This window comes from Ziziphus jujuba, chromosome 6, assembly GCF_031755915.1.
Source record: "Ziziphus jujuba cultivar Dongzao chromosome 6, ASM3175591v1".
NCBI classification, from domain to species: Eukaryota; Viridiplantae; Streptophyta; class Magnoliopsida; order Rosales; family Rhamnaceae; genus Ziziphus; species Ziziphus jujuba.
In genome coordinates this window covers 4395669-4418592 of record NC_083384.1, presented here as the reverse complement: position 1 = coordinate 4418592, position 22924 = coordinate 4395669, and the positions used below count along the sequence as shown (strand labels likewise).

Here is a 22924-nt window from a genome sequence, read left to right as displayed (position 1 = left end):
TCTTCTACCCTTTCCTGGGAGTCAATGACTATTCATAGCTATTACCTTGACACCAAAGAATAGTTCGACCCAATGCTTTATTTCTGTCCTAGGTGATCTTGACTAGACATTAAAAGTATATTGATTTTTCAACAATAACCAAATACTTTTGTCTGTAAATACTGCATATTTGATTCCGTCCATAAATATATTTTCTTCCCTATAAGTTCTAGTCTTAATAAGAATGCTAGTTCTTACTGTTCATATGCTATGATATGAATATGTTCATTATGCATGGATGATGAGATTCCATTGATATAGAGCCAATTCCAATAGACTTATTTTATTGGGGGGTCCCATTGGCATGCATCCAGCAGGAATTGAACCTACGAATTTGCCAATTATGAGTAGGGTGCTTTAACTACTCAGCCATGGATGCTTAGTGGGGATGCTCGTACATGGTGAATAACCAAATTGCAATTCAAATGAAATCTTTTGGATAAATCAATGCAATTTAGGAGGACTCAATGAAAAGACATCAATTCAAATCCTGGATTTTCAAATTAAGAGAGATATTGAGAGAGATCAAGAATTCTCATTATTTCTTAGATTCATGGACCTAATTCAATTTAGTGGGATCTTTCATTCGCCTTTTTTTTTTCTCCATAAAGAACGTTTTATAAAACTCTTTAACTCCCAAATTTGGAGTATCATACTTTCACAGAATTTACATTTATAGGGTTCAACAACAATCGATATTTCACCATCAAGGGTGTAGTAGTCTTTGTAGTAATGGTCTTTATATATCGTATTAACAATCGAAAGATGGTCGAAAGAAAAAATCTCTATTTGACAGGGCTTCTTCCTCTACCTATGAATTTCATTGGACCCAGAAATGATACATTGGAAGAATCTTTTGGGTCTTCCAATATCAATAGGTTGATTGTTTCACTCCTGTATCTTCCAAAAGGAAAATTGGTCTCTGAGAACTATTTCTTGGATCCGAAAAAGAGTACTTGGGTTCTCCCAATAACTAAAAAGTGTATCATGCCTGAATCTAACTGGGGTTCACAGTGGTAAAGGAATTGGATTGGAAAAAAGAGGGATTCTAGTTGTAAGATATCTAATGAAACCATCGCTACATTGAGATCTCATTCAAAGAGAAAGATATTAAATATCTAGAGTTTCTTTTTGTATATTCTATGGATGATCCGACCCACAAGGACCATGATTGGGAATTGTTTGATCGTTGTTCTTTGAGAAAGAGGCAAAACATATTCAACTTGAATTCAGGACAGCTATTCGAAATCTTAGTGAAAGACTGGATTTGTTATCTCATGTTTGTTTTTCATGAGAAAATGCCAATTTAAGCGGAGGGTTTCTTCAAACAACAAGGAGTTGGGTCAACTATTCAATCAAATGATGTTGAGCATGTTTCCTATCTCTTCTTGAGAAACAAGTGGGCTATTTCTTTGCAACATTGTGCTCAACTTTATATGTGGCAATTCTGCCAATATCTCTTCTTTAGTTGGGGGAAGAATCCACACGAATCGGATTTTTTTAGGAACATATAGAGAGAGAATTGGATTTGGTTAGACAATGAATGGTTGGTAAACAAGGATCAGTTTTTTAGCAAGGTACAGAATGTATCGTCAAATATTCAATATGATTCCACAAGATCCAATTTTGTTCACGTAGAAAGGATCTTCTGATCGATCCAGAGATCATTTCGATTCCATTATTAATGAGAATTCAGATATCACACGTTGATCAATCAAAGAGAGATACAACAACTGAAAGAAAGATTGATTCTTTAAGATCCTTCTTTTCTTCAAACGAAATGAACAAAGATAGAATCAAACCAATTCCCTAAATGCCTTTCTGGATATTCCTCAATGTCCCGGATATTCACTAAATGTGAGAAGCAAATGAATAATCATCTACTTTTGGAAGAAATCGAAGAATCTCTTGGGAGATCCGTTAGTTCTTTTTTCTCTGACAGGTGGTCAAAACTTCATTTAGGTTCAAATCTGACTGAGAGGTCCACTAGAGATCAAAAATTATTGAGGAAAGAACAAGATGTTTCTTTTGTCTTTTCCAGGCGATTGAAAAATAAAGAAATAGTTAATATATTCAAGATAATTACGTATTTACAAAATACTGTCTCAATTCATCCTATGTCATCAGATCCGGAATGTGATATGGTTCCGAAGGATCAATTGGATAGTTCCAATAAGATTTCATTCTTGAATAAAAATCCATTTTTTTGATTTATTTCATCTATTCCATGACCGGAACAGGGGGGGTTACACGTTACAACACGATTTCGAACCAGAAGTTCAAGGAATGGCAGATCTATCCACTCTATCAATAACCGATGTAAATCTGGTGTATCATAAGGGATTTGCCTTTTCTATTGATTCCTATAGATTGAATCAAAAATGATTCTTGAATGAGGTATTCAACTCCAGAGATGAATCGAAAAAGAAATCTTTATTGGTTCTACCTCCTATTTTTTATGAATAAAATTAATCTTTTTATTGAAAGATCATAAAATAATGGGTCCGGGCCTTCTATGGGAATGATTTAGAAGATATAAAACCAAAAATAGTGGCATTTGCTAGCAACAACATAATGGAGCAATCAATCAATATAGATTGATCCAAAGTCTGATTCAAATCCAATATAGTCTGATTCAAATTTAATATAGCAGCTATGGGTACAGAAGAAATGTATTGAGAAATGTATTGAATCGATTATTTTTAAATGAATAGATCCGATCGCAACTTCAAATATGGAATTCAAAGGCATCAAAGAGGAAATGATAGGTCTTCCTAGTCTTCCTGTTCTTCCTATTTTTTAATGAATAGATCTGATCGCAACTTCTACATCCTAGGTCTTTCTATTCCTTCATCTGGCTTATGTTCTTCATGTAGCATTCAGACCAAATGGCTCTATGAAATTACGTCGATACTTCCACATATTACGAGTAACGTAGGAGACATCTCTCTTTTTCCCCCAGGGAATCCTTACAATTACCACTACTTAGCTTTCAATTTGCCTCTGACCATTAAATGAAATGTGAATAACATGTACTCCTCTCTTTGAAACAAAGGGCATTTCTGATTATATCGATGCTTGTAACAATTTTGTCTTCTCTATATTACTATATCTCTAGAGTCAATAATTTTATATGAGGAACTACTCAACTCAATCACTTGCTGCCGTTACTCTTCAGTTTTTTGTTGAGGTATATCCTGTAGAGGTATTCAAATTGGATCAATGATTGATTTCTAGGTTTCATCGTAAACCTAATTGGTTACTTCCAATTACGTAAACCAAAAGTTCAAATGGCACTTAAAGTTTGGACATTTCCCATTTTTATAGGAACTTTTGTACCAGAAACAATGGTATCTTCAATTATAGCCCCTCTAGGATGTAAAATATATATTTTCTCACCATCCCCATAGTGTATGAGACAAATGTATGCATTTCAATTAGTATCGTTTTCTAGAGTTACGATTCTACCATATATGTCTTTTTCATTCTATCAAAAATCTATTTTACGATATAAATGCTTATGACCTTCCCCTCTACGGCCTGCGGTAATGATTCCTCTGGCATTACGACCTTTACCACAATGATGCTACCCATAGATCAAATTATTTCGTGGATTGGATTTCACTTGACTGTCTACGGCTCCTTTGCGTGTGCCCACGGTAGAATAAATGTATCGCCATGCTATTAAGTATTTTGATTGAAGTTCTTTTCTTCCTAAGAGGTGGAATAGAATATCCCGGTTGAACTGTAATGATCATACATCTTTAATGCATTGTATATCCCATAATAGGTCCCATTCTTCTACCCTTTCCCAAGAGTCAATGACTATTCATAGCTATTACCTTGAAACCAAAGAAGAGTTCGACCCAATACTTTATTTTTGTCCTCGTTGATCCTGATTTGACATTAGAAGTATATTGATTTTTCAACAATAATCGAATACTTTTGTATGTAAATACTGCATATTTGATTCCATCAATAAATATATTTTCTTCCTTATGAGTTCTAGTCTCAATAAGAATGCTAGTTCTTACTGTTCATATGTTATGCTATGAATATACCATACCAATTCGTTATGTATGGATGATGAGATTCCATTGATACAAAGCCAATTCCAATAGACTTATTTTATTGGAGGGTCCCATTGGGATGCATTCAGTAGCAATTGAACCTATAAATTCGCCAATTATGAGTTAGGCGCTTTAACCATTCAGCCATGGATGCTTAGCGGGGATCCTCGTACATGGTGAATAACCAAAGTCCAATTCAAATGAAATCTTTAGGATAAATCTACATAATGAAATCTTCCTATAGCTATGAATTTCGTTGGACCCATAAATGATACATTGGAAGAATGTTTTGGCTCTTCCGATATCAATAGGTTGATTATTTTGCTCCTATATCTTCCAAAAGGAAAAAAGATCTCTGAGAGCTGTTTCCTAGATTGAAAAGAGAGTACTTGGGTTCTCCCAATAACTAAAAAGTGTATCATGCTTGAATCTAATTGGGGTTCACGGTGGTGGAGGAACTGGATTGGGAAAAAGAAGGATTCTTTTTGTATATTCTATGGATGATCCGATCCGTAAGGACTATGATTGGGAATTGTTTAATTGTCTTTCTCCGAGGAAGAGGTTTTTGCAATTCCTATGATGCAATTGGAGCTTATCAGCGGAAATAATCCATTTAGACAGTCTTTTATGGCTCCAGTGGCAACTAGATCAATGCGTTATTACTTTAAGAGAAGCTTCCCTCGAAGTTCACTATGAAATTTTGGTTGCCTATCATGAGATTTATGGGCCCTATCTAATAGTAAGAAGCATAAAAAGGAAAATTTTTGTATATACGCTTGAACCTCTGTTGGTCATATTTCTCTTCATCGAGAAAACGAAGAAGCTATACAAGGATTTCGCCTAGCCTGCTCATATGATACCAATAATATGGTATCCAAGCTAAGTAATTCTATGACACAAGTGTGAATTCAGGTCTCTCTGGTTCGAGTAGGACCATAGTTCCTGAATTTCTACATGAATTAAGATCAAGAAAAGGAAGTTTTCCTATCATTGACTCAAACCCATTGGTGAGCCCTACTCAGCGGAATATGGAGGTACTTATGGCAGAACGGGCTAATCTGTCCTTTCACAATGAAGTGATAGATGGAACTGCCATTAAATGGGTTATTAGTAGATTAATAGACCACTTTGGAATGGCATATACATCACACATCCTAGATCAAGTAAAGACTCTGGGATTTCGAGAAGCCACTGCTACATCCATTTCGTTAGGAATTCATGATCTTTAACAATACCTTCTAAGGGATGGCTAGTCCAAGATGCTGAACAACAAGGTTTGATTTAGGAAAAACACCATCATTATGGGAATGTACACATGGTAGAAAAATTACGACAATCTATTGAGATATGGTATGCTCCAAGTGACTATTTGCAACAAGAAATGCATCCTAATTTTAGGATGAAGGACCCTTTTAATCCAATCCATATAATGCCCTTTTCAGGAGCTAGAGGAAATGTATCTCAAGTGCACCAATTAGTAGGCATGAGAGGGTTAATGTCGCATCCACACGGACAAATGATTTATTTACCTATCCAAATCAATTTATGTGGAGGGCTGTCTTTAACAGAACATATCATTTCTTGTTACGAAGTTCGCAACGGAGTTATGGATATTGCTATACAAACATCGAATGCTGAATATCTTACATGCAGACTTGTTGAAGTTGTTCAATACATTGTTATACGTAGAACAGATTGTTGCACCGCCCAAGGTATTTTTGTAAGTTCTCGTAATGGGATGATGCCGGAAAGAATTTTTATCCAAACATTGATTGGTCATGTATTAGTAGACGATATATATATATAGGCCCTCGATGTAATGCCATCCAAAATCAAGATATTAGGATTGGACTTTTCAATCGATTCATAACCTTTCAAATATAACCAATATCTATCCAAACTCCCTTTGCTTGTAAAAGCACGTCTTGGATCTACCAATTATGTTATGCACGGAGCCCTACTTATGGTGACCTAGTCGAATTAGGGGAAGCTGTAGGTATTATTGTAGGTCAGTCTATTAGGGAACTAGGCATTTAACTAACATTAAGAACTTTTCATACCGATGAGGTATTCACAGGGGGTACTGCATAACATGTACGAGCCCTTTCTAATGGAAAAATAAAATTCAATGAGGATTTGGTTCATCCTACATGTACATGTCATGGGCATCCCGCTTTTCTATGTTATGTAGACGTGTATGTAACCCAAAAGTTTTATTTTAGTTCAAAATGATCAATGTGTAGAATCCAAACAAGTTAATGCTAAAATTTGCCTGGGAACATACACTTTAAATTTTAAAGAAAATGTTCGAAAACATATTTATTCTGACTCAGAAGGAGAAATGCACTAGAGTATCGATGTAGACCATGCACCAAAATTTACGTAGAGTAATGTCCATCTCTTACCGAAAACAAGTCATTTATGGATATTGTCAGGAGGTTTGTGCCGATCCAGTGTCATCCCTTTTTCACTCCACAAAGATCAAGATCATATGAATGTTCATTTTATTTCTATCGAAGGAAAAATATTTTCTACCCTTTTAGGAAATTAAATAAATAATGATCAAGTAAAACAAAAATTCTTTAGTTTGTGTCTTTCTGGTAAAAAAGAAAGTATCGTTTCCGATTATTCAGAAATTAATCGAATCATATATAAAGGTCATTGTAATTTCATATTTCCTTCTATTCTACAGGAGAATTCTGATTTATTTTTATTGGAAAAGAGATGATGAAATAGATTCATTATTCCATTCTAGTAGATTTAAAAATGAGAGAAAGAATTAATGCCTCATCCCACTATTTCGATTGAAATATTGATAAATGGTATTTTTGTAGAATTTAAGAGGGTTTTCTTGAGTATCAAGGAGTCAAAGAATTTAAGCCAAAATACCAAATGAAAGTAGATTGATTTTTTTTTCATTCCCGAGGAAGTGCATATTTAACCTGAATCTTCTTCCATAATGGTAGGAACAATAGTATCATTGGAGTAGATACACGAATCACTTTAAATATAAGAAGTCAAGCAGGCGGATTAGCACGAGTGGATAAAAAAAAAAAGATTGAACTTAAAATCTTTTTTGGAGATATCCATTTTACTATAGAGATGGATAAGATATTTCGACACAGCAACATCTTGATACCACCGGGAACAGTTAAAAAAAATGTAAGGAATCAAAAAAATCGAAAAATATTTTGTTTTGGTTCGGCCCGTAATCATACATAAAATAGCGGACGGTATAAATTTAGAAACACTTTTCCCTCTGGACCCATTGCAGGAAAGTGATAATCTAGAACTTAGAGTTGTAAATTATATTCTTTATGGAAATGATAAACCAATTCGGGGCATTTCTGGCATAAGCATCCAATTAGTTCAGAGTTGTTTAGTGTTGAATTGGGACCCAGACAAAAAAAAAACTTCTTTTATTGAAGAGGCCCACGCTTCCTTTGTTGAAGTAAGGACAAATGGTTTGATTTGAGATTTCCTAAGAATCAACTTAGTGAAATCCCATATTTCGTATATCAGAAAAAGGAATGATCTGTTAGGTTCAGGATTGATCTCTGATAATAGGTCAAATCGTACCAATCCATTTTGTTCTATTTATTCCAAGGAAAGGATTAAACAATCCATTGCCAAAATCAATGAACTATTTGTATGTGGTTCAATAGAAGTAAGGAATCTCAATCTTTGATAATTTTGTCATCATTTAATTGTTTTCAAATGGGTCCATTCCGTGATGTAAAATATTACAATGTAATAAAAGAATCAATTAAAAGAGATCCTCCAATTAGTAATTCATTAGGCCCTTTAGGAACAGCCTCTTAAATTGATAATTACCTTTTAAAAACTCATGATCAGATCTTTGTAACTAAACATTTAGAACTTGACAATTTAAAACATACTTTTCAAGTACTAAAATATTATTTAATGGATGAAAACGGGAGAATTTATAATTCTGCTCCATGCAATGACATCCTTTTGAATCCATTCAACTTAAATTGGCATTTTCTCCATCATAATTATGATCGTAATTATTGTGTAGAAACAACTACAATAATTTAGCCTGGGGAAATTTGTTTGTGAAAATGTATGTATAGCTAAAAAAGGGCCCTACCTAAAATCGGGCCAAGTTATAAATGTTCAAATTGACTTTATCGTAATAAGATCGGCAAAGCCTTGTTGGGCCACTCTAGGAGCAACTGTTCATGGCCATTATGGAGAAATGCTTTCGAAAGGAGATACATTAGTTACATTAGTTACATTTATATATGAAAAATCGAGATCTGGTGATATAACACAGCGTCTTCCAAAAGTGGAACAAGTGTTAGAAGTGTGTTCGATTGATTCAATATTGATGAACATAGAAAATAGGGTTGAGAGCTAGAACGAACATATAACAAGAGTTCTTAGAATTCCTTGGGGATTCTTGATTGGTGCTGAGCTAACTATAGTGCAAAGTCATATCTCTTTAGTTAATAAGATCCAAAAGGTTTATCGATACTGGGGGTGCAAATCCATAATAGACATATAGAAATTATTGTCAAATAACATTAAAAGTGATGATTTCAGAATATGGAATGTTTAATATTTTTTCACCAGGAGAACTAATTGGATTGTTGCGAGTGGAACGAACGGGGCATGCTTTGGAAGAAGTGATTTGTTACAGAGCCATATTATTGGGAATCATGAAAGCATCTTTAAATACTCGAAGTTTCATATCCAAAGCGAGTTTTCAAGAAACTACTTGCGTTTTAGCAAAGCTGCTCTACATGGTCATATCAATTGGTTGAATGTTCTGAAAGAGAACATTGTTCTATGGGGGATGATACCCGTTGGGATCGAATTCAAAAGATTAGTGCACTGTTCAAGGCAATATCACCACATTCCTTTGGAAATGAAAAGGAAGAATTTATTCGAGTGGGAAATGAAAGACATTTTGTTGGACCACAGAGAATTATTTGATTTTTGCATTTCAAAGAATTTACATGATATATCAGACCAATCGTTTGTAGGATTTAATGATTCCTAAAAGAAAATTCATCCTTTTCTCTATTTGTGTTGTGGTCGTTTAATTTGGTAATAGAAATAAAGATAATAATGAATAGAAAGAAATGAGTGGTCTGGATCGTGCATCAATGGCCAATCTTCGGTAGAAAAGAAGTTTCCGTGGGAACAATTATTTATTTCTATTTTAGCTTCTTCTTTTTTTTTTTTCAATGGAAAAAAAAAAATAGACGAAGTGTGGGGAGAAATGCCAAGAACATATTGGAACATCAATTTGGAAGAGATGATGGGAGTAGAAGTTCATTTTGGTCATGGTACTAGGAAATGAAATCCTCGAATGGCACCTTATATTTCGGCAGGCGTAAAGGTATTCATATTATAAATCTTACCAGAACTACTCGGTTTTTGACAGAAGCTTGTGATTTAGTTTTTGATGCTGCAACTAGGGGAAAAGAATTCTTAACTGTAGGTACCAAAAATAAAGCGGTAGATTCAGTAGCACGGGCTATAATAAACGCTCAGTGTAACTAAGTTAATAAAAAAATGGCTTGATGGTATGTTAACGACTTGGTATACTATCGAAACAAGACTTCACAAGTTCAGGGACTTGAGAACAGAAAAAAAAGATGGGGAGACTCAATCATCTACCGAAAAGGGATGCGGCTGTGTTGAAGAGACAATTATCTCACTTGCAAACATATCTCGACGGGATTACTTATATGACTGGATTGCCTGATATTGTAATAATTGTTGATCAGCAAGAAAAATCTACAGCTCTTCGCGAATGTATGAATTTGGGCATTCCAACAATACAAATTGTGACCCAGATCTAGTAGATATTTCGATTATGACAAATGATGATGCTATAGCTTCAATTCAATTCAAATTGGTTAGGGGCTTTTTTACCCTGGAAAATCATACAGTTACCTCATGGGGAGTTAACTGCACGCACAAATAATATAAATACTATTGTTGCTTTAGCTTCACTCACGTTAGTAGCATATTTCTATGTGTACCTTTCAAAAAAGGGATTAGGTTATTTTGCTAAATACATTCAACCAACCCCAATCCTTTTTCCCATTAACATCTTAGAAGATTTCACAAAATCCTTATCGCTTAGTTTTTGACTTTTCGAAAATATATTAATCGATAAATTAGTAGTTGACGTTCTTGTTTCTTTAGTACCTTTAGTGGTTCCTATACCTATCATGTTCCTTGGATTTTTTACAAGTGGCATTCAAGCTCTTATTTTTGCAATCTTAGTTGCAGCTTATATAGGCGAATCCATGGAAGGTCATCATTGATTAGTTTTCGACATAGTCTTTTTTTTAGCTTAGCGTGACGGCATGTCTACGTGTCTCAAAGTAATCCACTTAGACTTAAGGAAGAAAAATATACAAATAGGATCGAAATAAGAATAAAGTATTTACGATCTAGAGTAATAGTAAAAAGAATATTACGATATTAAGTTAAGGAATTGTAAAAAAAAAAAAAAAAAAAAAAAGGAAAGAGATCTATCTCTTTCCTCAAATTCCTGTTTGCTTGATTTATACCACCCTCCAATGAATACTCCCTTTCTATTGATATTGTTTTGTTCATCCAATTCATCGATTGACCAAAAAAAATTAATAAATAATAAATTACATGAACTTCGATCAACTCAATCCTGATATTTCTATGCAATGATTATGTCTAACGAATTTGTCAATTAGATTGATTGTAGTCATGGGGGAAAATGATAAATAAAAATAGAAGATAAGGGTTTACAAAAGGATATTTATAAAAAAGGGGGTTGATTAAAGGGGGGGGGTGATGCAAACCCGCCCGAGCTTGCACCACCGACAACTCGCTGGGGTACTGATCCGATACAGATGAAGACTGGACCAATCACTAGGGCTCAAGCTAAGAGGTTTAAGGATAACCTTGCTGCCTTTATCGAGAGAGTAATTCATTCTCAAAAGGGCTTGTCCATACCTGAAGATAAAAGACCTGTTTTAAGTATCCAAATGGTGGAGGCTAATACATCGGATACTCATATATCGGACATTTTATATCGGACACCCTTGTCTCGGACATTTTATATCGGACACCCTTGTCTCAGACATTGGAATCTTGCCTCGGACATCTGATCTCTGACTCGGAGCCTTGCCTCAGACATCTGATCTCGAACTTCGGACATCGGATGCAACTTAGCTCGGACAGACATCTGTTAGCTCGGCTAGACACAACTTAGCTCGGACAGACATCAGTTAGCTCGGCCCGACACAAGTTAACTCGGACAGACATCAGTTACAGACATCAGTTATCTCGGCCAGACACAAGTTAGCTCGAACAGACATACGTTAGCTCGGTTGAAGACATAATTCAGCCTAGATGTCAAAGTCAACTCGTTACCTAATTTGCGATTGACTTTATTTCTTTTTGGGTTTTTATTTATTTATTTTCTGGACAAATTACTTTAGGAAGGTTTTTATTTTATTGTAAATTAATTAATTCCTAATTTAATATAAAGGAATTAATTAATCAAACTTAGATTAGGAAAGGAAGTATAGTTTCGGCCAACTAGATTTCTTTATGTGTGGTGGCCGGTTTTCTTTACGTTCTAGGGTTTTATTTCATGGCTTTGTAGCCTATTTAAAGGATTATTTTTCAATAAGAATACAACTTTGATTTGATAAAGAAAATACTTATGAGATTAATTATCTCTTTGTTCTTTGAGAACACCTAAAACACCATTAGAGAATTGGTTGTTTTAGCTTGACTTATCAATAGGTTTTCCATCCCCTATTATGGCGTTTATATTATACCAAGGTTTTTAATCACAAGTTGGTTAGGGGTTGAGGTTCATTCCATTAGAACTTGAACTTAATTAAAGATCCGGGCTAATATAATACAGGTTTAGGAGCAGGTCGTCCTAGGTTCGTATCATTTGGTATAAGAGCTAAGTTTTGTTCAGGTTTGATCTATCTTTATTTTCTTTATTTGTTTTTGTGATATTCTGCAATTTTAGCATTAGGTTAAGGTTGCATCCATCCCATACACGTTCTGCATCTTTAAAAAAAAAAAAAAATTAATTCCTAGTTGAATTAGGATTTCCTAGTTTTACTGTACTTTTTGTTTCCTAGGTTGTTGGTTGTCTTTCATCATTGTTCTTTTAATTTGGTTTTTATTGATTTTTCTTTGCTGTTTTAGTCTTAAATATTTGCATTCATATATTAAAAAAAAAAGAAAAAAAAAAAGAGTTTACGGCAACATTTAAAAAAAAAAAAAAACTGCACATTTGTGATTATTTGGAGGTCACGGATTTGGTGTTTGTTTTGGAGTTGGAATTGCAATTTTGGTACTTATTCTTGCTACTACAGTTGTTTATGTTCTGTGAGTTAAAAAAAAAAAAAGAAGAGGTAAAGCCGAATAAAAACAAAAAAGAAAAAAAAGAAAAATATTTCGGTTTGTTGGAGTTTGATTTGTTTGCTGGAAATTTGTTGGAGCTGCTGGTTTGTTGATTATTTATTCCATATTTGGAGTTTCTGGAGAGTTATTTTTGCTGCTGGATATTTGAGTGTGAGTGCTAAATTATTTGGATTAAAATTAGTTAAGGGATTTGATACAAAAACTTGAATTACAAAGAACAACAACCAACAACTATTCTATATTTTTGTTCAATTTGATTCTTGTTCGTATTTGAATTTCTTTTACTGGAATTTTATTCTTGAACTCATAATCTACTACCATCTGGTGCAGTTTTGAAAAATTCCAACGTTTTCCCATATTTTATGTGTTTTCTTGTCTAGAAAGCTGAAAAATTAGGATTTGTTGGATTCTTTCGGTATTAACTACCTTTTGCTTGCTGTTTGTTGATAAGTATAATTAAAACATACTAGTGATCTAATTGCTGTTTTGTGAGTGTTTTAATTAGAACTTTGAGATAATTCATTGAATGGAAAAAGGCAAGAGTGTTGAGCTTAAAAGAGGGAAAAAAGCCGAAACAAGTTTGCAAACACGAGTATCGAGTCCTCATTTAAGTGAAACACGTAAGGGAGTGAAATTGTAAGGTCCTATTTTATTTCTATTGCATTATTATACTAACATGACAGAATCAAGATTGAGGAGAGGAGAGCCACCCTTGAGGATCAATGAGGAGGAGTCCGTAGCATTCCATGGCGATGCCCGATCTACCGGGAGTGGAGATCAAGTGGACATGAGAGCTGTTTTGGAGTCAATACAATGGGTTAGTGCTTAATTGGAGCATATGAATCAAAGAATGGGAAGGCTAGAAGCCTCACAAGGAATTCCGAATACAAGAAATTGGCAAGAATTCCATGGAGGGCGAGGCCGAGGACGAGGAGGTCGTGAGAGACCGAGAGGGGAATTTGATGAGGAGCCATTTGGTGGAGACTTTGAGGAAGGTATGGAGGAAACTCTTGCTGTCCAAGATAGAGTTGGCCATGGAAGATATAGGAGGGAAGATACAAATGATGATTTGGGAAATATCAAGGTTAACATCCCACCTTTTATGGGTAAAAGTGATCCCGAAGCTTATTTAGAGTGGGAAGAAAAAATGGAGATGATTTTTTACTGCCACAATTATTCAGAAGGTAAGAAGGTGAAGTTGGCAGCAATGGAGTTTGGCCATTATACACTCCAATGGTGGACAAATGAGCAAAGCGCCCGAAGGAGAGTTGGTGATGACTTGATTACAACATGGCGACAAATGAAAGGAACCACGAGAAAGCGGTTTATGCCTTCCCATTACCATAGGTTGCTGCATCAAAGGCTTCAATCTTTGTCTGAAGGAAGCAGGTCCGTGGAGGATTATTACAAAGAGATGGAGATGTTAATGATGAGGCTGAATATGAATGAGGATAGGGAGGCAACAATGGCGAGATTTCTTGGTGGTTTGAACCGTGACATTGCCAACCAACTTGAATTACAATAATACTTGGAATTGGAGGAGATGTTGCATGTAGCAATTAAGCTTGAGAACCAATTCAAGAGGAGGGGTGTTAGCACACGGTTTGGAGGAGTTTCCAGCAGTGGAAGGACAAGTTCAAGTGGCTGGAAAAACAATTCTACTTATGAAAGCAAGCTAAAGCCAAAGCTTGGTGAAGAAGCTACTAACCGGCCAAGAAGGGAACTTAAAGCCGAATCTGTCCAAGCCATTAAAGGTGAGGTAAAATCTGAACTTAAACCTTAAAAGTCAAGAGAACTTATTTGTTTCAAGTGCCAAGGAAGAGGACATATAGCTAGCCAATGCCCGAATAGGAGAATAATGGTAATTAAGGGTAATGGAGAAGTGGAATCTGAGAGTGAGGCTAGTGGGGCTGAAACCGAGCAAGAGGAGGATTGCAATGAAGATGAAGCCGAACCTGTAGATACATCTAATGCCGAGTTGAGCGTGGTTTCAAGGAGAGTACTTGCTGTCTACAAAGATGAAGAGCAGATACAAAGAGAAAACATCTTCCACACTCGCTGCGAAATACAAGGTAGAATTTGTAGCATGATTATAGATAGTGGGAGTTGTACTAATGTGATAAGTAATCTTGTAGTTGATAAATTAGGCTTGAAAACAATTAAACATCCAGAGCCTTAGAGGTTACAATGGTTAAATGATAGTGGTGAGATGAGGGTAAATAAGCAAGCCAAAGCAAAATTTAGTATAGGTAGATATGAGGATGTAGTCTTGTGTGATATTGTTCCCATGATTACTGGACATATACTATTAGGTAGACCATGGCAATTTGATAAAGATGCTACTCATTTTGGTCGAGAAAATAGTATTGTTTTCAGGTTTAAAGGGAAGAAGGTCAAGCTGGAACCATTATCTCCTAAAGAGGTTTACAAAGACCAATTACAAATGCAACAAAGGAGAGAAGCCGAAAAGCTCGAGGAAAAAGCAAGTATGGCACCAACGGCTTCACCATCCTTTCAAGAAGGTAAGATTGAGGTTGCTGATCAAGGAAAGGTTTCTAAGGCTCATATTGAGTGGAAAGATCAAGGAAAAATCGAAAGAGAGGGGAAAGAAAGTGGCAAACCCGAGAGCTTGGAGAAGGAAGGAAAATCCGAAGGTTTGAGCCAATCCAAGGGAAAAAGAGAAAAAGAAAGAAAAGAAAGGTTAAGTAGCAATTTTTATTTAAGTTTAGGGGATATTAATAAGGTTATTACATGTAAGAAACCTTTGAAGAAAATTATTTTAATGATCAAACTAACTTTGAAGAACTTGAATTGCCAAGTTCAATGATTTCTCTTTTGAAGGAATTTGGAGATGTCTTCCCAAATGAAATTTCAAGTGGACTACCACCTATTCGAGGGATAGAACATCAAATTGACTTTGTTCCAGGAGCTGCCATACCAAATAGACCAGCTTATAGGAGCAATCCCGAGGAAACAAAGGAGCTGCAAAAACAGGTAAGTGATTTGCTTGATAAAGGATACTTTCGTGAGAGTTTAAGTCCATGTGCTGTTCCTGTTTTGTTGGTACCTAAAAAGGATGGTTATTGGAGAATGTGTGTTGATTGTAGGACTATAAATAATATTACTATCAAATATAGGCATCCCATTCCTAGATCAGATGATATGCTTGATGAGTTGCATGGTGCTTGCATGTTTACAAAAATTGATCTTAGGAGTGGTTATCATCAAATTAGGATGGAAGAAGGTGATGAATGGAAAACTGCATTCAAAACTAAATATGGGCTGTATGAATGGTAAGTTATGCCTTTTGGATTATCCAATGCACCTAGTACTTTCGTGAAGCTTATGAATCATGTAATGCGTCCATTTATTGGTAAATTTGTGGTTGTTTATTTTGATGACATTCTAATATATAGCTGAAATTTGAATGATCATGTGGATCAACTTAGGCAAGTTTTGCAAGTTCTTAGAAAAGAAAGATTGTTTGCTAACATTAAAAAATGTGAATTTTGCAAAGATGAGCTTGTGTTTCTAGGGTTTATAGTAAGTGCTGCAGGAATCAAAGTTGACCAAGCTAAGGTGAAAGCAATTCACGAGTGGCCGGTTCCTACTTCTATCACCCAAGTGAGGAGTTTTCATGGCTTGGCGAGCTTTTATAGAAGATTTGTTAAGGATTTTAGTACCATAGCAGCAGCCATGAATGAAGTTGTCAAGAAGAATGTTGGCTTCAAATGGGGGGAAGTATAAGAAAAATCTTTTAATTTGTTGAAAGAAAAATTGTGTAATGCACCTTTATTAGTTTTGCCAAATTTTTCTAAGACTTTTGAAATTGAGTGTGATAGTTCGGGTGTAGGTATTGGAGCTGTCTTAATGCAAGAAGGAAGACCCATAGCCTACTTTAGTGAAAAATTAAATGGAGCTGCCCTAAACTACCCGACTTATGACAAGGAGATGTATGCTTTGGTGAGGGCTTTGGAGACGTGGCAGCATTATCTTATGCCAAAGGAGTTTGTGATTCATACGGATCATGAGTCTTTGAAGCATATCAAGGGTCAAGGAAAGCTCAACCGAAGGCATGCCAAGTGGATTGAATTTATTGAAACCTTTCCCTATGTGATCCGCTACAAAAAAGGTAAAGAAAATGTGGTTGCCGATGCATTATCCCAAAGATATGTACTCTTTTCTACATTAGATGCCAGATTGCTTGGATTTGAACAATTGAAAGAACTTTATGAGCATGATAGTGACTTTGGAGAAATTTTTAGAACCTGTTTGAAACATGGATTTAATAAATTTTACATATTTGAGGGATATTTGTTTAAGGAGAACAAACTTTGTGTGCCTAATTGTAGTATTAGGGAATTATTGGTTCGTGAAGGACATGGGGGTGGTTTGATGGGTCATTTTGGTATTTTAAAAAATTTATCCTTGCTGCAAGAACATTTTTATTGGCCTAACATGAGGAGAGATGTTGAGAGAATTTGTGAAAGATGTTTAAAGTGCCGAAAAACAAAATCGACATTGAAGCCGCATGGATTGTATAAGCCTTTGCTAATTCCTACCTATCCTTGGGTAGATTTGTCTATGAATTTTATTCTTAGGTTGCCTAGGTCAAGGACAGGTAAGGATTCGATTCAATTTTTGTTGTAGTAGATAGGTTTTCTAAGATGGCACATTTTATTGCATGTAACAAAACTGATGATGCATCCAATATTGCTAATTTATTTTTCAAGGAAATTGTGAGATTGCATGGAATGCTAAGAACTATTATTTCGGATAGGGATGCTAAGTTCTTAAGCTATTTTTGGAAAACTTTGTGGGCTAAATTAGGTACTAAGCTTTTATTTTCAACTACTTGTCATCCACAAACTGATGGACAAACTGAAGTAGTAAATAGAACCTTGTCTGCATTGTTGAGAGCATTAATTAGTAGAAATTTAAGAATGTTTGCCATATGTTGAATTTGCATATAATAGAACTTTACATTCACCAACTAAATTTACTCCATTTGAAATTGTTTATGGTTTTAATCCTTTGACTCCATTAGATTTAACACCTTTACCTTTAAGTGAGCGTGCTAATCTAGATGGAAAACGAAAAGCTGAATTTGTAAAGCAGATTCATGAGAAGACACGAGCAAATATTGAGAGGAGGACCAAGAAATATGCAAAGGTGGCTAATCAAGGCCAAAAATCAATGGTGTTTGAACCTGGAGATTGGGTGTGGCTGCATTTAAGGAAAGAAAGGTTTCCTGAACAAAGGAAATCCAAACTAATGCCAAGGGGAGATGGACCTTTTCTAGTTTTGGAGAGGATAAACGACAATGCCTACAAACTTGATTTACCGGGTGAGTATAGTGTTAGTGCCACATTTAATGTTGCTGATTTATCTCCTTTTGCTGCAGGTGATGACTTCGATTTGAGGACAAATCCTTTTCAAGAGGAGCGGAATGATGCAAACCCGCCCGAGCACGCACCACCGACAACTCGCTAGGGTACTGATCCGATACAGATGAAGATTGGACCGATCGCTAAGGCTCAAGCTAAGAGGTTTAAGGATAACCTTGCTGCCTTTATCCAGAGAGTAATTCATTCTCAAAAGGGCTTGTCCATACCTGAAGATAAAAGACCTGTTTTAAGTATCCAAGTGGTGCAGGCTAATTCATCGGATACTCATATATCGGACATTTTATATCGGACACCCTTGTCTCGGACATTGGAATCTTGCCTCGGACATCTGATCTCTGACTCGGAGCCTTGCCTCGGACATCTGATCTCGGACTTCGGACATCGGATGCAACTTAGCTCGGACAGACATTTGTTAGCTCGGCCAGACACAACTTAGCTCGGATAGACATCAGTTAGCTCGGCCAGACACAAGTTAGCTCGAACAGATATAAGTTAGCTCGGTTGAAGACATAATTCAGCCTAGATGTCAAAGTCAACTCGTTACCTAATTTGCAATTGACTTTATTTCTTTTTGGGTTTTTATTTATTTATTTTCTAGACAAATTACTTTAGGAAGGTTTTTATTTTGTTGTAAATTAATTAATTCCTAATTTAATATAAAGGAATTAATTAATCAAACTTAGATTAGGAAAGGAAGTATAGTTTCGGCCAACTAGGTTTCTTTATGTGTGGTGGCCGGTTTTCTTTACGTTCTAGGGTTTTATTTCGTGGCTTTGTAGCCTATTTAAAGGCTTATATTTCAATAAGAATACAACTTTGATTTGATAAAGAAAATACTTGTGAGATTAATTATCTCTTTGTTCTTTGAGAACACCTAAAACACCATTATAGAATTGGTTGTTTTAGCTTGACTTATCAATAGATTTTCCATCCCCTATTGTGGCGTCTACATTATACCAAGGTTTCTAACCACAAGTTGGTTAGGGGTTGAGGTTCATTCCATTAGAACTTGAACTTAATTAAAGATCCGGGTTAAAATAATATGAGTTTAGGAGCAGGTCATCCTAGGTTCATATAGGGGGGGGGGGGGGGGGGGGGGGAGGGTCAAACTAGATGTATGTAATATAATCGTTATAAGACAATTCTTATGTATGTTTCGAAGAATGATTCTAGAATCTAACTGAATCTAACATAGGAATACGTGGTTTACATTATGGGGGAAAGACATGTATATGTGATATTCAATAGTAACTAGGTATATATGAATTAAAGATATATTTAATTTGCCTTACTATTATGTTATGAATTTCGATAGGGATTCCAATATTTGGATAGGGATTCCAATATAAGTCCTTCCATTTTGACTATAATTTTTTCTGGATAGTGAATGAATTTAAATCACAAAAAAAAAAAACAGAAAATACAAAGAATGGTTCGGAAAAAAAAAAAAAAGAACTGGCCGAACAAAAGTTGTACGAATTAACAAAAATTACATGTATAGGAAAATATCGAAGCAGTTCTATTGCTTCAAGAATATTATTATTTCAATTTGTGGTTTTTAGTGACTTTGAATGGATAAATCTTACTGATAGAATAAGTAAGCCATAATTCATTGGTTGATTGTATCATTAACTGTTTCTTTATTTTATTTATTTTTTGCAAGGAATTTATCATGAATCCACTGATTTCTACCACTTCCGTTATTGCTGTTGGATTGGCTGCTGGGCTTGCTTCTATTGTACCTCCGCGGCCCAAGCTGTGGAAGGGATTGCTAGACAACCAGAAGTGGAGTGAAAAATACGAGGTACTTTATTACTTAGTTTGGCTTTTATGGAAGCTTTTAACAATTTATGGACTGGTTGTGACAATAGTGCTTTTATTTGTAAATCCCTTTGTTTAAACTTTTACCCTATTCCTGTTTAATTTAGAAAATAATAGAATAAAAAAATATAGATAATTAGTCTATCTATAAGAAATAGGAGATCATATGAAAAATGTAACCGATTCTTTCCTTTCATTGGATAATTGACCATTCGTTGGGCGTTTCGGGTTTTATATCTAAGTGTAGTCTTTGATGTATTGATTTTTTTTGGAAAGGGAGTGTGTATGAGTTGTTTATTTCAAGAATAGGCTGGATTCAACCAACTGCACTTTTTTTCATTTTAACTCGAAAAGGTGCACGATTCCGCGAGTTACTTATGAATAAATTAAGAAACCATATTTAAGAACCATAGCATTTGTGATTCATTGGTAAATCTACTTTGATTCTCTATCAACCAATAATGTGGGATTGTTAACAGGGTTAAAGCTAAATCGTTTGAAGTTTATATGTAATAAAGAATATGTTAATCCATAAATGATTTCCAAAAGTTGGAATTTTTTTTTTGATATAAAACACTCATGTCGATAAAAGAAAATGATTTCAACCCGTTATTTGTATTTGATTTTTAAAAATTAGAAAAATGGATATTTCACCCCTTTTTTTTTATGTTTTTTATTCTATGCTGAATCTATGCTGGTAATTATTTGTTTGGTCAAAAAAGTGCTTCGAATATTATGTTCTTGGATTAGTGATCAATTTCTATACTTTCACAAATATGAATAGAGAAAAGAGGATAGGCTCACTACATTAAAAAAAAGCTAGGGAGCTTCCCCCATGCATAAGTAATTGGGTGTGAGAGCCAAATGAATCAAAAGATTCATGTTTGGTTTGGGAAGGGATCGTGGAAGTTTTAAAATGAATGGAAAGATAATCTACTTTCATTTAGTGATTTATTAGATAATCGAAAATAGCAGATCTTGAAGTCTATTCACAATTCAGAAGAACTAGGTGGGGGGGGGGGGGGGGGGGGGGGGGGCCTAGAACGGCTGGAAAAAGCCCGGTCCCACTTGCAGAAAGTAGAAATGGAAGTGGAGCAGTTTCGAGCGAATGGATACTCTGAAATAGAACGAGAAAAATTGAATTTGATTAATTAAACTTAGAAAACCTTGGAACAATTAGAAAATTACAAAAATGAAACCATTCATTTTGAACAACAAAAAGCTATTAATCAAGTTCGACAACGGGTTTTCCAACAAGCCTTACAAGGAGCTCTAGGAACTCTGAATAGTTGTTTGAACATCAAGTTACATTTATGTACCATTAATACTAATATTGGCATGTTTGGAGAGATGAAAGAAATAAAAGGTTAGTCTTTCTACTGCAAGAATTACCTTTTTTTCAACCAAAAATAAAGAATTAGGAAATACTCATGGTAACTATTTGAGTAGGTGAAATTAGTAACATTATTCATGAATGTATTAAGCAATATAATAGAGACGTAAAGATTTTAAATACCGGTACTGTACTTTAAGTAGGCGACGATATTGCTCATATTTATGGTCTTGATAAAGTAATGGCAAGGGAATTAATAGAATTTGAAGAAGGTACGATAGGCATTGCTCTAAATTTGGAATCAAATAATGTCAATGTTGTATTAATGGGTGATGGTTTGATGATACAAGAGGGACTTTCTGTAAAAGCAACAAGAAAAATTGCTCAAATCTTAATAAGTGAGGCTTTTTGGGTTGTGTTATAAATGCTATGGCTAAACCTATTGATGTCGAGATGAAATTTCACCTTCTGAATCCCAGTTAATTGAATCTCCCACCTCGGGTATTATTTCGAGACGTTCGATATATGAGCCTCTTCAAATGGGACTTATTGCTATTGATTCAATGATTCCTATAGGACGTGGTCAGCGAGAATTAATTATTGGGGACAGGAAAACCAGTAAAATAGCAGTAGCCACAGATATAATTCTCAATCAACAAGGGCAAAATGTAATTGGTCAAAAAGCATCTTCTGTGGCTCAGGTGGTGACTCCTTTACAGGAAAGAGGAGCAATGGATTACACTATTATGGTGGCTAAAACAGCCGATTCTCCTGCTACATTACAATACCTCGCTCCTTATATAGGAACTGCTCTGGCTGAATATCTTATGTACCGCGAACAACACACTTTAATTATTTATGACAATCTCTCAAAACAAGTAGAGGCTTATCGCAAAATGTCTCTTTTATTACACAGACCAGCAGGCCGACAAGCTTATCCGGGAGATGTTTCTTATTTGCGTTCATGCCATTTGGAAAGAGTTGCTAAATCAAGTTCTCATTTAGGTGAAGGAAGAATGACTGCTTTACCAATAGTTGAGACTCAATCGGGAGATCTTTCGGCTTATATTCCTGCTAATGTAATGTCCATTACAGATGGACAAATATTCTATCCATTGATGTATTCAATGCCGGAATCAGACTTGCTATTTATGTGGGTATTTTTGTATCCACAGTCTGCAACTCAAATTAAAGCCATGAAACAAGTAGCTAGCAAATCAAAATTGGAATTGGTGCAATTCGCAGAATTGGAAGCCCTTGCACAATTCACTTATGATCTCGATAAAGCTACTCATAATCAATTGGCAAGAGGTCAACGATTACATGAGTTGCTCAAACAATCTTAATCAGCCCCTCTCGCGGTGAAAGAGTAGATAATGACTATTTATATTGGAACCAATGGTTATCTTGATTCATTAGAAATTGGGCAGGTAAGGAAATTTCTCATTGAGTTCATACTTACTTAAAAACAAATAAAACTTAGTTCCAAGAAATCATAGCTTCTACCAAGACATTTACCGAGGAAGCAAAAGCCCTTTTGAAAGATGCTATTCAGGAACAGCTGGAGCGTTTTCTACTTCAGGAACAAGTATAAAGAAAATAATTTGATCACTTTTAATTTTTATGAATCTTAATTAAAGAAAAGAAATTGATCAGTTTGAATTTTTGCCAATCTTAATTAAAGAAAATAAATTGATCACTTTTAATTTTTATCAATCTTAATTAAAGAAAATAAATTGATATTAATTAAATCTTGATTTAATACTAATTTTAAATTTTAATACTAATTTTAATAATAAGAAATAAATTATATACTTTTTTCTATTATATAATTATGTAAA

At 34.9% G+C, this 22924-nt stretch overlaps 2 pseudogenes; both read left to right on the top strand.

Annotated features, from left to right (window-relative positions):
• The first annotated feature begins 804 nt into the window (after window positions 1–804).
• LOC132804248 (DNA-directed RNA polymerase subunit beta''-like) lies at window positions 805–9135 on the top strand (annotated as a pseudogene).
• Window positions 9136–21168: 12033 nt separating this feature from the next.
• Window positions 21169–22677, top strand: LOC132804147 (ATP synthase subunit alpha, chloroplastic-like; annotated as a pseudogene).
• The last annotated feature ends 247 nt before the right edge of the window (window positions 22678–22924 follow it).